This window comes from Schistocerca piceifrons, unplaced genomic scaffold (genome assembly GCF_021461385.2).
Source record: "Schistocerca piceifrons isolate TAMUIC-IGC-003096 unplaced genomic scaffold, iqSchPice1.1 HiC_scaffold_905, whole genome shotgun sequence".
In the NCBI taxonomy this organism is placed as follows: Eukaryota; Metazoa; Arthropoda; class Insecta; order Orthoptera; family Acrididae; genus Schistocerca; species Schistocerca piceifrons.
Window position 1 is genome coordinate 129,793 of NW_025729174.1, and position 16,863 is coordinate 146,655.

Consider the following 16,863-nt stretch of genomic DNA (forward strand, 5'->3'; position numbering starts at 1 on the left):
CATACTTTTATTACACATTCTGACTGCTGTTCATCGGCGACGAGGGATGGAATTTGCAAGCCAGTACCGCAAATGGACCTACAGTGAGTGGCGACAAGTGGCATTGTCGGATGAATCACTTTTTATGTGTCATCGGAGGGGTGGCCGTGGGCTAGTACATCTACATCTACATGACTACTCCGCAATTCACAATTAAGTGCTTGCAGAGGGTACATCGAACCACAATCATACTATCTCTCTACCATTCCACTGCCGAACAGCGCGCGGGAAAAACGAACACCTAAACCTTTCTGTTCGAGCTCTGATTTCTCTTATTTTATTTTGATGATCATTCCTACCTATGTAGGTTGGGCTCAACAAAATATTATCGCATTCGGAAGAGAAAGTTGGTGACTGAAATTTCGTAAATAGATCTCGCCGCGACGAAAAACGTCTTTGCTGTAATGACTTCCATCCCAACTCGCGTATCATATCTGCCACACTCTCTCCCCTATTACGTGATAATACAAAACGAGCTGCCCTTTTTTGCACCCTTTCGATGTCCTCCGTCAATCCCACCTGGTAAGGATCCCACACCTCGCAGCAATTTTCTAACAGCGGACGAACGAGTGTAGTGTAAGCTGTCTCTTTAGTGGACTTGTTGCAACTTCTAAGTGTCCTGCCAATGAAACGCAATGTTTGGCTCGCCTTCCTCACAATATTATCTATGTGGTCTTTCCAACTGAAGTTTTTCGTAATTTTAACACCCAGGTACTTTGTTGAACTGACAGCCTTTAGAATTGTACTATTTATCGAGTGAAATGATAATTAAATGGACACCCTAGCTGCAAACAGGCGTTCATGTACTTCATTGGGAACATGTTGAAAACGTGTGCCCTGACCGGGACTGGAACCCGGGACCTCCTGCTTACATGGCAGACGCTCTATCCATCTGAGCCACCGTGGGCACGGAAGATAGTGCGTCTGCAGGGACTTATCCCTTGCACGCTGCCCGTGAGATCTACATTCCCAACATGTCCACACCAGTACATTCGTAGTGCGCCTAATAGATGTTTGCCCATCATACTCATTACTCGTGGCAGATTAATCTACCAAGTCCCGTACGAGTTCGGGCATAGCGTGTGCGTTCGCACAAGAAGGTCAATGGCCGGGAAGCCATATTTTAACTATATATGACGGTAGTATATGTTCCCGAAAGATAAGTCCCTGCAGACGCACTATCCTCTGTGCCCACGGTGGCTCAGATGGATAGAGCGTCTGCCATGTAAGCAGGAGGTCCCGGGTTCGAGTCCCGGTCGTGGCACACATTTTCAACATGTCCCCAATGAAGTACATCAACACCTGTTTGCAGCTAGGGTGTCCATTTAATTATCATTTCATTTCTAGCAAAGCTGCATGGTCATCCACGGTAACTGTTCTTTCGGGAACAGATTCTACCGTCATATATAGTTAAAATATGGCTGCCCGGCCATTGACCTTCTTGTTCGAACCCACACGCTGTGCCCGAACTCGTACGGGACTTGGTAGATTAATCTGCCACGAGTAATGAGTATGATGGGCAAACATCTATTAGGCGCACTACGAATGTAGTGGTGTGGACATGTTGGGAATGTGGATCTCACGGGCAGCGTGCAAGGGATAAGTCCCTGCAGACGCACTATCTTCCGTGCCCACGGTGGCTCAGATGGATAGAGCGTCTGCCATGTAAGCAAGAGGTCCCGGGTTCGAGTCCCGGTCGGGGCACACATTTTCAACATGTCCCCAATGAAGTACATGAACGCCTGTTTGCAGCTAGGGTGTCCATTTAATTATGATTTCATTTCTAGCAAAGGTGCATGGTCATCCACGGTAACTGTTCTTTCGGGAACCGATACTACCGTCATATATATTTATGGAGTAATCGAATTCCAACGAATTTCTTTTGGAACTCATGTGGATCACCTCACACTTTTCGTTATTTAGCGTCAACTGCCACCTGCCACACTATACAGCAATCTTTTCTAAATCGCTTTGCCACTGATACTGGTTTTGGATGACCTTAATAGTCGGTAAATTACAGCATCATCTGCGAACAACCTAAGAGAACTGCTCAGATTGTCACCCAGGTCATTCATATAGATCAGCAACAGCAGAGGTGCCAGGACGCTTCCCTGGGGAACACCTAATATCACTTCAGTTTTACTCGATGATTTGCCGTCTATTACTACGAACTGCGACCTTCCTGACAGGAAATCACGAATCCAGTCGCACAACTGAGACGATACCCCGTAGGCCCGCAGGTTGATTAGAAGTCGCTTGTGAGGAACGGTGTCAAAAGCTTTCCGGAAATCTAGAAATACTGAATCAACTTGAGATCCCCTGTCGATAGCGACCATTACTTCGTACGAATAAAGAGCTAGCTGCGTTGCACAAGAACGATGTTTTCTGAAACCATGCTGATTACGCATCAATAGATCGTTCCCTTCGAGGTGATTCATAACGTTTGAATACAGTATATGCTCCAAAACCCTACTGCAGACCGACGTCAATGACATAGGTCTGTAGTTCGATGGATTACTCCTACCACCCTTCTTAAACAACGGTGCGACCTGCGCAATTTTCCAATCTGTAGGTACAGATCTATCGGTGAGCGAGCGGTTTTATATGATTGCTAAGTAGGGAGCTATTGTATCAGCGTAATCTGAAAGGAACCTAATCGATATACAAGTTGGACCTGAAGACTTGCCCGTATCAAGCGATTTGAGTTGTTTCGCAACCCCTAAGGTACCTACTTCTAAGAAACTCATGCTAGCAGCTGTTCGTGTTTCAAATTCTGGAACATTCCATTCGTCTTCCCTGGTGAAGGAATTTCGGAAAACTGCGTTCAATAACTCCGCTTTAGCGGCACAGTCGTCGGTAACAGTGCCATCGGCACTGCGCAGCAAAGGTATTTACTGCGTCTTGCCGCTTGTGTACGTTACATACGACCAGAATTTCTTCGTATTTTCTACTAGTACGGCAGGAACGTTTTCGTAGCTTTCCGTGGACGATCTCGTCATTCTGGAAGATACAGTGGATCAACATAAATGAGCATCCATCGTTAGGGATCATCTTCACCCTTATATGCAGTTTGATTTTCCCTGCCACGATGGCATCTACCAGCAGGACAACGCAACGTGTCACACAGTTCGCAGTGTACTTGCGTGGTCTGAAAAGCTCCAGAATGAGTTTATCGTATATCCCTGGCCACTTAACTGTCCCGGTTTACACCCAGTGAAGAATCTGCGGCACCACCTCAACGGCATTGTTCGCTCCATGTTTCCTCAATTGAGAAACTTTGCACAGCTGGCCACGGTACTGGAGTCAGTATGACTCCACATCCCTGTCGGTACCTTCCAGAACCTCACCGACTCTCTCCCAGCACATCTTGCTGCGGTCCACGCTGCATAAAGTGGCTTTGTGCAAATACTGATATAGTTTTGTCGTCTCTACTCTGAAGCAGTGAGTGAAGTGAACTTACTGTATGATTGTAGCATATGACGAAAATTCTGGAGTGGATAGTGGGGTAAACTCCGGCTCTTGATCGTCATATTTTACGAAAAGGCTTGAACATTGGGAGTTGCGGCGCTACCTTAGGCTTGAGAAGATAGATGGGAAGGATCTTTCTCGGAGCTTCATTAGTGCGGTACAATGCCATTATCTAGCAGTGCTAGTGCATGCGGAATTATGCAGACCGATGTCTACTTTACAGTGCCCTAACAAAACTAATCCCAACCAAAAGTTTCACCCATGAGCCCTGTCACGCAATGGACACACTCAACACTCTTCATATACACTCCTGGAAATGGAAAAAAGAACACATTGACACCGGTGTGTCAGACCCACCATACTTGCTCCGGACACTGCGAGAGGGCTGTACAAGCAATGATTACACGCACGGCACAGCGGACATACCAGGAACCGCGGTGTTGGCCGTCGAATGGCGCTAGCTGCGCAGCATTTGTGCACCGCCGCCGTCAGTGTCAGCCAGTTTGCCGTGGCATACGGAGCTCCATCGCAGTCTTTAACACTGGTAGCATGCCGCGACAGCGTGGACGTGAACCGTATGTGCAGTTGACGGACTTTGAGCGAGGGCGTACAGTGGGCATGCGGGAGGCCGGGTGGACGTACCGCCGAATTGCTCAACACGTGGGGCGTGAGGTCTCCACAGTACATCGATGTTGTCGCCAGTGGTCGGCGGAAGGTGCACGTGCCCGTCGACCTGGGACCAGACCGCAGCGACGCACGGATGCACGCCAGGACCGTAGGATCCTACGCAGTGCCGTAGGGGACCGCACCGCCACTTCCCAGCAAATTATGGACACTGTTGCTCCTGGGGTATCGGCGAGGACCATTCGCAACCGTCTCCATGAAGCTGGGCTACGGTCCCGCACACCGTTAGGCCGTCTTCCGCTCACGCCCCAACATCGTGCAGCCCGCCTCCAGTGGTGTCGCGACAGGCGTGAATGGAGGGACGAATGGAGACGTGTCGTCTTCAGCGATGAGAGTCGCTTCTGCCTTGGTGCCAATGATGGTCGTATGCGTGTTTGGCGCCGTGCAGGTGAGCGCCACAATCAGGACTGCATACGACCGAGGCACGCAGGGCCAACACCCGGCATCATGGTGTGGGTAGCGATCTCCTACACTGGCCGTACACCACTGGTGATCGTCGAGGGGACACTGAATAGTGCACGGTACATCCAAACCGTCATCGAACCCATCGTTCTACCATTCCTAGACCGGCAAGGGAACTTGCTGTTCCAACAGGACAATGCACGTCCGCATGTATCCCGTGCCACCCAACGTGCTCTAGAAGGTGTAAATCAACTACCCTGGCCAGCAAGATCTCCGGATCTGTCCCCCATTGAGCATGTTTGGGACTGGATGAAGCGTCGTGTCACGCGGTCTGCACGTCCAGCACGAACGCTGGTCCAACTGAGGCGCCAGGTGGAAATGGCATGGCAAGCCGTTCCACAGGACTACATCCAGCATCTCTACGATCGTCTCCATGGGAGAATAGCAGCCTGCATTGCTGCGAAAGGTGGATATACACTGTACTAGTGCCGACATTGTGCATGCTCTGTTGCCTGTGTCTATGTGCCTGTGGTTCTGTCAGTGTGATCATGTGATGTATCTGACCCCAGGAATGTGTCAATAAAGTTTCCCCTTCCTGGGACAATGAATTCACGGTGTTCTTATTTCAATTTCCAGGAGTGTAGTACGTACACAACAACAGAATCAATTATTAAAAACCCAATGACGCACCAAATAACAATCCAAAAATGAGTAAACGTGAGTCATACTACCCAGATTTTATTGCTATACGCTATTGCTTCGGGAAATCGTAAGTAATGATTCTGCACTAAACTTCCAAGATGCTTGTTATGTTATTGCTAAACGTTTCACTCAGATAAACCATTGAATGGTTCTCAAGAAGAGCAAGTCCCATGTAGTGCTAATTCCTTTCCTGAAAATAGCTAAGTTATGAACTGATAGTTCAGGGGAAAGATCATTAACAAAGGAGCAAAAACTGGATATGCCACACCTCAACCATTTTGGAACACATATTATGTTCGAGTATAATGACTTTTCTGGAGACTAGAAATCTACTTTGTAGGAATCAGCATGGGTTTCGAAAAAGACGATCGTGTGAAACCCAGCTCGCGCTACTCGTCCACGAGACTCAGAGGGCCATAGACATGGGTTCCCAGGTAGATGCTGTGTTTCTTGACTTCCGCAAGGCGTTCGATACAGTTTCCCACAGTCGTTTAATGAACAAAGTAAGAGCATATGAAATATCAGACCAACTGTGTGATTGGATTGAAGAGTTCCTAGATAACAGAAAGTAGCATGTCATTCTCAATGGAGAGAAGTCTTCCGAAGTAAGAGTGATTGCAAATGTGCCGCAGGGGAGTGTCGTAGGACCGTTGCTATTCACAATATACGTAAATGACCTTGTGGATGACACCGGAAGTTCACTGAGGAAATGCAATCCGAAAACAAAGGAAGTAGGTTACAGTACGTTTGTTCGCCCACTGCTTGAATACTGCTCAGCAGTGTGGGATCTGTACCAGATAGGGTTGGTAGAAGAGATAAAGAAGATCCAACGGAAAGCAGCGCGCTTCGTTACAGGATAATTTAGCAATCGCGAAAGCGATACGGAGATGATAGATAAACTCCAGTGGAAGACTCTGCAGGAGAGACGCTCAGTAACTCGGTACGGGCTTTTGTTGAAGTTTCGAGAACATACCTTCACTGAGGAGTCAAGCAGTATATTGCGCCCTCCTACGTATATCTCGGGAAGAGACTGTGAGGATAAAGTCAGAGAGATTAGAGCCCACACAGAGGCATACCGACAATCCTTCTTTGGCTCTGAGCACTATGGGACTCAACTGCTGAGGTCATTAGTCCCCTAGAACTTAGAACTAGTTAAACCTAACTAAGCTAAGGACATCACAAACATCCATGTTCAAGGCAGGATTCGAACCTTCGACCGTAGCGGTCTTGCGGTTCCAGACAGCAGCGCCTTTAACCGCACGGCACAATCCTTCTTTCCATGAACAATACGAGACTGGAATAGAAGGGAGAACCGATAGAGGTACTCAAGGTACCCTCCGCCACACACCGTCAGGTGGCTTGCGGAGTATGGATGTAGATGTAGATATCTTTTCAGCACATCGACACCTCAATAGAGCCAAATGACAAATGAATTTCTTACTCCTCGTCTCCAGACAGTGTCGCAAAATCTGTGATTGTGTTAGCTACAAAGGAGCTGGCGGATCCCTCCATTTTTCTCAAGCCTTTAGTATTATTTTGATATCAACCGTGTGTTGCATAAGAGCCAAAAAAGTCTCCCAAACTATCTTTCCCTGTTTTCACTGAAGCTAATAGCCCTTTTTGTAGTATGTTATATGGTAAGATACATTACTTGTGGTTTACTGACAACTTTTTCTGCCTGAAAGTGAAACTGCATACTCTATTGCCACAACTGTGTGCTGATAAGAGTGTAACTTGAACTGAAAGTGAAAAGATTTTCTTTTTTCCATTATGAGGATGATTTAGGTTGTTTGAGATACGAGTAAGCTTGCTGGGTACTTTATGGTCATATTCCGATGTAATACTACTCGTGGTAGCTATATGGTATCTTTATCTATATTTCACAAGCCACCTGATGGTGTGTGCGGGAGGGTACTAATAACTGATCATCCTTTCCCAGTTCCGGTAGTATGTGACATGTAGGATGAATGATTGTTGGTATACCTGTGTATTAAATTTAATTTATCGAATTTGTTCGTTGTTGTCAATTCACGAGACGTCTATGGGATGAAGTAATATTTTGCAAAACTCTGCAGAAAGTACTCCTTAGGAATTTTCGGAGTAAGCCTCTCGGGATGCACAATGCCTCTCATATACTATCTGACATTGGAATTTACTGAGCATTTCAGTAACGCTCCCGAGCCAGCTAAATGGTACCGTGGCAAAACTCGCCGCAGTTCATCGGCTACTGAGGTTTTCTGACGGTTTTCCACACTCGTCTGACCCACATTGTCTGGAACCTAGTTATCGCTTCAAAAACATAATGCACACTACGCTATAGCGAGAATAGACACTGATCAGTGCTGTATCGCTACATGTATGTAGCTGAGTTAATCTGTCGCCTAGTATCGGTATGAAGTCAATATGTTTGTACGGCTGAACACTACCGGGTCCAGGGCTCAGGGGGTGGCGTGCCAGGCTCAGGCAAAGCGCCACAGCCTGCCCAGCCTCAGCTACCGTTGCAGGCGATCAGAGGCGCTGGTACAAAGGTTTGACAGGAAGCGTGTACATCCTGGTACGTGAATCTGAACAGTGGTCGCACTCTTAGAAAAATTCGGAATGCGTCAGTAATGGTGAACTTCTAAGCATCCAGAAAGATGGCTTCTTACGGCACTTTAAAATTCACCATCAAATAATAAAGCAAATCTGAATACATTTGTGATTTCAGAAAAATGAGGTACATCCAAGGACACAACATAATTTTCAATACATTTAAACCTACAGAATTTAATATTTTACAGTGACTAAATATTTTCACAATGAACCTCTGAATTAAAAACTGTTAAAAGAAATCGCGAGACTTCAACAAACTTGATCTCAGATGATAGCATTGCACTACAGTCATCATCCCTGAAAGCTATGTACCTGCATAAATTTTATTTCTGAGTTTATTACGTTTTTTATACCATTTCACAATGCAAATGTTCGTCCGAACATCGTATTCTCAAAAATAATGCAGAAAATGAATGCAGCATGAATACCTCATATCTTATCATACTTGTGTATTTATTTAATGAGTATCTTACTATTTTTTCTGGATATTTATTTAACTATTTATTACAATTACTAACACAAAATCATGGTAATTTGGCAAGTGGTCAACCGCTTGTGTTAGCTGTCACCACCCTCGATAACAGGACAAAAGGATACTTCTGTGAAACAGGCCTAAATAATTGTTTAAATAATATATAACGGCAGTGTGTTGTCATTTAATGTGTGCACACTTGCTCAAGAATCTTATTTATTTATGGACCTTTATTTACATTTATTGTGAATGGTCAGTGTGTGACCGAAAGTTCATAACATTTCTTTACTTAAATAATGTTGTAATACATTACTTTAGCCAGGGAAGTGGTCAAGTTGAGTCATATCATGCCGTTAGAACGTAAAAATCATGTGTTTTTGTTGGGGAGTCCTTCAGCCAATGGGAAAGCAGGCAGTTGCAGAACACCATGGGAGTCGAGCGGAGACGACGTTTTTCGAGTTGTGTGCTCAAGGGAGCGATGCTGGGCACTTTTCACATAGATCCTGAAGAAGACACTTTTACATTTGTTCTTTAAGAAGTCGGGTAACGTGTATGATGCGGTCGTGCAGGTGATGAACGACGACGACGACACTTTAACATTTGGGACACTTGTACGTTTTTGCTTGAAGGAAAGAGACCTACCTATGGTAACGAGTCTTATAGGATCGTGTATGTGATACAGTCTGGACAGTGAACGGCCGTTATAATATTCTAACTTTTTCCAATTGCATTGTGGTATTGAGAATAGAATATGACTTTCGTCTCGTCATCTTGTGTTTGTTAATTTTTAAAGCATCATGTTGATCTCTGACTATTCTGAATGGGTGAACATTTCTTGTATTGTGATCACGAAATAGTTTTAGTTTTCACATGTCTTGGATGACTATTACCTATGGGATTCTGCTATCATTTTCATAACGCTGTCAATATAACTTTACTGTATTTCGCAAAGTTATTCTCTGTGTATATTTTAAATGGATATCATAGAACTACTTACCATTTAGTTGTGGTACACTTTCGTGAATAAACATTTTCCAACATAATTCTCTGTCGTCTACATCAATTAAAGACTTTAGTAAAGAACTCTTTTTATTAAATTATTCATTTATATTTCATATCTTTTTGTATTTATTAATTCTGAATTCTAGCTATGCATAGACTATTTGACTGCTGGACCACAGATATAGGTTATTAATTGCTGTGAGTGAACTGCTGGGCATGAAAGCAGACGTGCGTGGCTCGACTCGATGACTACGTCGAGCTATTCCTTTTAAACATAGACGAGCTAAACCCATTTACCAATGGTGCTATCAACTGGTTTGCTCATGTGAATGCTATTTCGACAGCTAATACTTAGGAGAAAACTCAAGATAATGTCACAAAGCTTAAAAAATTTACTGATTCATGACACTTACCAGTTCATTTCGTTTGTGTAAGTAACGATTGTGACTGAAGGAAAATAAACACACAACAAAACTTAACGTAAATAGTTAATCGTGGTGGCGTGTACGCCTATCCTACACAAAGCCTCTCACTGGTGGGACGAACGTTGATTAAAAATCTACTAGTACGTTACTGAAGTAAAGAAAAGATTTGGTTTAACGTCCAAACAACAGTTAAGTCACTAGATACGGAACGCAATATTGTATTTGACAAGCTATGGTAGGATTTTAGCCACGCCCAGTCATTGGTACCATCATGGTAATTTTCTTTAGCAATCATGGAAACCACTGAAAACGTAAAGTGGATCGTTCTATTGGGACATGAGATCCAAACGCGAGAGTCATTAAATCAACTCAATCGCTTATTCCAATCGATGAGCAGGCACTTGCTAAAATGTTTTCGCGAAGACACGCACTAGAGGTAGCAGTCTTCATTAGAATGGTGTCAGAAAATATCATAAACAACCTTTTCGCTAGCACAGCGTACGTGAATTTTCAGGCGGTAATGTGGGAAATATTGTCGCAGAAAAAGCAGAGTAGCGCAGTCGCCGTTGTGTAATTGTTATGGTACTAGATAGTTGCATCGAGGGTCGTGAGTTCAAAACTCACCTGAATAGAAACACTTCAATTTCTATATTCGGTTGTAGTACATTCTAGAAGTATCCACAAATGGCAAGAACCATTGTACTGGAATGTTCTGTAGCGGTATATATACCGTATGTGTTCTGGCCGGAGGCAGTTCGCTCCGCGCTCTTGTATGTGCAAGTGCTGAATAAACCTTCGTAAAGTGAAGTTAACGATCGTCATTTATCTACTTACACCTTCCTCTACGTGACATTATTCTGGTGGAGGCGCCGGGTGTTGGAACTTGTGATACCGCACCATTTTCGACGACTCAGTGGCTCCCATCAGGCCACGACAGAGCCGCCGTTTACGTGGCGAGAAACCCGAGTTCGAACCATATTCAACAGATCGAAATCTATCGGTGACAGAAGAAGAAGACGATGTTACGATGACAGCAACTGTGTGCCACCACATGATACATCCTTCCGGGTTCTCTGGTGACGATCGCCAAGATCCAAACAAGTGGCAAAAGGTATATGAGCGTATAGCCAAATTTAGCAAATGGGATGACACGGTGTGTTTGGCTAACGTATTTTTATACTTGGAGGGCAATGGCAAGCAATAGTACGAGAACAACGAGAAGAAGTTCACAAGCTGGGAAGTATTCTAGGCGGAACTGCGCAATTATTTCGACGACACACAACGACAGAAGTGCAAGGCTGAAGACAAATTAAAGAGCAGGGCACCGCGTCCACGAGAAACTACAGCATCCTGCATTCAAGACGTCTTCGAGCTGTGTAAAATAGTGGATTGTAGTATGAAGGAGGAAGATAAGGTTGCACATCTCATGAAGGGCGTCGCTGAGGACATATATCAAGCCCTAATCCTCAAGGAGGTTTCGGCAACAGACGACTTCATATAATGTTGCCAGTACAGTATGTGGAGACAGTGCATAAGAAAAAATACACCAAAGAAATTTTAACGGCTACCAAACGTCGTATTGATATCTGTGATGGAGGAAGAAACTGATTTCACAAGTTTTCTTCGTCAGACAGTGAGAGAGGAAGTTCAGAAGGCACTTGGATTGCACGGTGAGCAAAAAACCGAGACCCTTCAAGAGGTCATAAGGGAGGAAGTGGGACAGATATTGACCCCACTCTGTCGTCCTTCATTTTCCTTCAAAACGGTGAAAGGGTTGAGACCCAGGCGAAGTTACGTTCATACAATGCCGCATGAGGAACCTGTTTCGGCACCAAGGAAGACTGACGCCTTCCCAGGATAACCAACCAGTATTTTTCCACTGCGGACGACCGGCACATGTGGTGCGTTATTGTCGAGAAAGGCGGCGGATATTTGATGACGGCCGCGCCAGGAGACAGCAGACCGATCTCAGGCGACGCCAACTCCGGGACTACGAAGATGAACAGGATGATGTGGGTACAGGACGACGTAGGTCACCATCGCAGCAAGCTAGCCGCTGAAGAGGACGCTTCCCAACACGCCGATTAAGGTCTCCATCGCCCTTTAGAAGCTGCAGCCTATCACCTAGCCACCGCAACGTTGAAAACTAAAGGGTGTGACCTTCCTTGGAGGTGAGGCCGCCGAAGAGAAATATCCTCCGCCGTCGATCACTACAAAAACCATAGGAAACTACGTCGGTATCTTCATGGATGGCCGACCAGCCCAAGCTCTTGTGGACTCTGGAGCATCATATTCAGTCATTTCGGAGAAGTACCGTCACCAGTTGCAGAAAACCGTATTCGACAACAACAAAACATCTCTGCTGAAGGTGGCTAATATGAAACATGTAAAACCTACAGGAAGATGCGTCATTCGTGTGGGTATAAGTGGCCATACACTGTCCTTAGTATTCATCGTCTTACAAGAGTATAGTCATGACGTCATTCTCGGATGGGGCTTTTTGAAAGCTTCTCAAGCAATTATAGATTCTGGTCGCTCGAAGATCATGCTAGAGGAGATGAGATACTGCGGACAGGAAGATGCGCATCCGAGTGTGAGGAGACAATGTGAGTTGAATGAAGTGATCATTGCTGCGGTCAGCGCTAAAAATGTATCTGTCATGTGTCATGCCATGCATCAACCCATGCATCTTGTAGTGGAATGTAAGAGAAGTATACCACGGCAGAATAGTTTGCTCATCCCAGCCTCTGTAGTCTCGTTTCAGAACGGTTTCGGTGAATTGTGGATAGTTAACTGTCGCAGAGAACAGCAGATTCTTTCAACATGCATCTGCGTAGCAAACACTGGGTCGTTAATTGCAGAACAGCTGAGCGTCATAGAAACCTCTCATGCCGAGTCTGTGGGCGAAATTAGCGCTACCACTACAAGACAAGATCTTCTAGCACGACCATCACAAGATCTCACTAAGGAACAACAGAAGAAGCTACTTGCCATTCTACAAGAGTTCTCTGAATGCTTCAATCCACAGGTGAAGAGACAAATTAGACAAATCGACGGTGAAGCACCCGATTAGAACTGGAGACCATCAACCGATAAGCCAGAGAGCATACCGTGTGTCAGCAACAGAAAGTCGAATAATTCGCGGCGAGGTAGAGAAAATGAAGAAGAATGACATCATTCAGAGTTCGCACAGCCCATGGTCGTCACCAGAGGTTCTTGTCAGGAAGAAGGATGGCAGTTGGCGCTTTTGTGTTGATTACAGGAAGCTTAACAAGATAACTAAAAAGGACGTTTACCCTCTTCCACGAATTGACGATACACTGGATTGTCTGAAGGGGGCTAAGTTTTTCTCGACCATGGGCGTGTATTTGGGATACTGGCTAATCGAAGTAGGTGAGGCTGATCGTGAGAAAACTGCATTCATCACTCCTGAGGGCATGTATAAGTTTAAGGTAATGCCGTTTGTTTTGTGTAATGCACCAGCAACTTTTGAACGAATGATGGATAATCTTCTAAGGCAGCTAAAGTGGGCGACGTGTATTTGTTATTAGATGGCTTTATAGCGTTCTCAAAGATATTTGATGAACACATAAAAAGACTGAGCACCGTTCTTAAGTGTCTCCAACAAGGCGGACTGAAACTCAATCCAAAAAAGTGTCTCTTTGGAGCAAATGAAATCAAAATACCTGGGAACCTTGTGTCAAACGAAGACGTGCGTCCGGACCCAGAACAGCTGAGAACCATAACGGAATTTGCTATTCCTAAAAGTATTAGACATGTGAGAAGTTTCCCCGGATTATGTTCTTATTACCATCGTTTTATCAAAGACTTTGGTATCAAAGCCAGTCCACTCGAACAGTTGTTAAAAGCCGATGCTAAATTTATTTGGGGTGGTGCTAAACAAGATTCTTTCGACGTGTTGCGGAAAGCTCTGACGACTGACCCTGTACTTGGTCTGTATGATGGGAGAGCTCCTATAGAACTACACACAGATGCAAGTGTCTGTGGGATCGGTGCTGTTCTGGCGCAGATTTCGGATTTGAAAAGAGAAGATTATAGCCTTTGCTTCTAGGACACTTACAGAAGCCGGGAGAGACTACTCAACTACAGAAAGAGAATGTCTTGCTGTGATCTGGGCCACGTGCAAATTTCGACAGTATATCTATGGAAGGCCATTACAGTTGTTACAGACCATCATTCACTTTGTTGGCTGACATGTCTTAAGCATCCAACAGGACGACTCGCTAGGTGGGCACTATGTCTTCAAGAGTATGACATATCATAGTGCACAAAAGTGGAAGAAAACGACAAGATGCTGACTGTCTCTCAAGAAACCCTGTGCAACACCATCAAGACTTTGATGAAGATAGTGACTGACTCGCTGCACTCCAGGATTTCTCTGCTGAGCAGAAGGACGCCAAAATATCTCAAATTATGCTTGCCTTAAATCGGTCAGAGAATGTGAAAGGACAATTCAAGGTAGTTAATGGATTACTTTACAAGAAAACTTTGATCCGTTTGGAAGGAGGTGGCTACCATTGATTCCTAAACACATGCGCTTAGGTGTTCTACAGGAATTCCATGACACACCTGAGGCTGGACATTTAGGATTTATTAACACATACGATAGGATCCGCAAGAGATTTTTCTGGCCAGGTCTATTTAGGAGTGTTCGTCACTATGTGTGGCACTGTCGAGAGTGCCAGAGGCGAAAGGCAGATCCTCAGAAACCACCTGGCCGACTCATACCAATTCCACCAGCCGAAATGCCTTTCCAGAGTGTTGGGATTGACCTCCTCGGACGATTTCCAACGTCTGCTAGTGGCAATAGGTGGATTATTGTTTGCACTGATTATCTGACGCGCTATGCTATTACAAAAGCCGTGAAAACAGCGGAAGCATTCGAAGCAGCCAAATTCATCGTAGAAGAAACTGTATGAAAACACGGTGACCCAAGGTCGTTAATTACGGGACGAGGGAAAGTTTTTCAATCAAATCTTGTGACAGAGACAAGCTGTCGGTGCAACATGACTCATCACATGACGACTGCCTACCATCCGCAAACTAACGGGGTTACCGAACGCCTTAACAACCTTGGCTTACATGCTGTCAATGTTCGTCAATGTTGAGCAGAGCAACTGGGATGAGGTGCTACCTTTCGTGACGTTTGCCTACAACACCACCAAATAAGACACCACAGGATTTACGCAGTTTTTCCTGGTGCATGGGTGTGAGGCGGCGACGACGATAGACACTATGTTTCCGTTATATCCTGATGACGTGGACGACGACTACATCGGCCAGGTGTTAACCAGAGCTGAGGAAGCTCTGCAATTAGATCGACTCCGCACGGTGTAGGCTCAAGAAACTGATCGCCGAAGGTATGACGCGAGCCACCGCCCTGTTGTGTACCAGCCTGGTGACCTCGTCTGGATCTTCACTCCTGTCCGGAAGGTTGGTCTCTCTGAGAAGCTCCTCAGGCGCTACTTTGGACCTTATAAGGTTGTAAGACAGTTTTCTGATGTTACTTATGAAGTTGAAGATTTCGACCCCGACACAAGACCACGAAAGATCAGAGGTACGGTCAACGTCCCTCGAATGAAGCCCTATAAGGAGCCTGCAACACAAGGTAAATTCGAAGCTCCAGCGACAGGCCACAAGCGGAAGGGTACAGAAGAATGTAGCGGCAAGGGAAGTTCTAAGAAGATAACCGCCTGGGCGAATATCAGTCATCGGGATTCGGAGTATGCAGGACCAATGACTCATTCCCAAACTAGGAGGACGTAACACCGAGACGCTACTCTCTTAAGGAGGGAGCAGTGTCGCAGAAGAAGCCGAGTAGCGCAGTCTCCGTAGTGCAATGGTTATGGTGCTAGATAGTTGCCTCGAGGGTCGAACTCACCTGAACTGAAAAATTTTAATTTCTATATTCGGTTGTAGTACAGTCTAGAAGTATCCATAAATGGCAAGATTCATTGTACTGGAATGTTCTGTAGCTGTGTATATATACCGGATGTGTTCTGCCTGGAGGCAGTTCGCTCCGTGCTCTTGTATGTGCAAGTGTTGAATAAACCTTCGTTAAGTGAAGTTAGCGTTTGTCATTCATCTACTTACGCCTTCCTCTACATGACATTGTTATAAGTCATGGTAGAGTGTGATATTGTGCCTACCATTTAATAGGCTGCAGTAAATAACGAATAGAAACACTAAGAAATTGATGTAACTAATACTGAAGCGTTAGTGGCATGACGACATCATGCTGGAGCAAAACTGACGGACCATGCTGGGGACTGGGCTGGAACTGTTGAAGTGAAATATTTGTAGTTAAATGGTGAAGGATAGAAATCGGATGCCAAAACAAATAGAGGGTATGAGCCAGTTTTTCAAAACTCGTAAACTGAGTCAACAGCTAAAAAGAAAATTTGCAAAGGGTAAATGGCTAGAAGTAGGGGAGCAGTGGGCTATATTACAAAGGGAAGACGTAAATTCAGAGTTACTATGACTCATTTTATAGCAAATAGTGGTTGTAGCCTGTTAGTTCAATCTATATCTGATATATATATCAGGTATCTGGTGTCCAGAGGGGCCATATCTGTACCGAAGTCTGATGCATGTTTGCTTCTGTTGCCAGGTGACTGTAGAGCTTTGAATAAAATTGTATGTTGCCCGGCGGAGGTTCGAGTAATCCCTCGGGCATGGGTGTGTGTGTTTATCCTTAGGATAATTTAGGTTAAGTAGTGTGTAAGCTTAGAGACCGATGACCTTAGCAGTTAAGTCCCATAAGATTTTAAAAAGAAATAAAAAAGAAAAATTATATGTTGTGAAGGTACGGTGTGTAGTGGAGTTCTAGTGCACATGAGAGTTGGTGAGTTGCGGGTGTGTGGCTTTCCAGATATGTTATATCAATTACTAGTTGTTTCTTTCGACTTGAATTATGTAGAAACAAATTACAGGAACATTAGCTGTAATGTTCATGAACTCTTATTGTTTATTGTGGCTGATCAACTTCAATAATGTTGTGTACCAGACCTATAAAGATTTCCGTTTTTTTATGAGATGGCATTGCCAGACTGAGCT

General features: G+C 44.8%; 2 non-coding genes across 2 annotated transcripts; both read left to right on the forward strand.

Moving 5' to 3' along the window:
* The first annotated feature begins 1,228 nt into the window (after nt 1-1,228).
* Nucleotides 1,229-1,303, forward strand: Trnat-ugu. The gene has a single exon. It is a non-coding gene; the product is annotated as a tRNA-Thr (tRNA).
* A 365-nt stretch (nt 1,304-1,668) lies between these two features.
* On the forward strand, nt 1,669-1,743 carry Trnat-ugu. Its single transcript has one exon. It is a non-coding gene; the product is annotated as a tRNA-Thr (tRNA).
* The last annotated feature ends 15,120 nt before the right edge of the window (nt 1,744-16,863 follow it).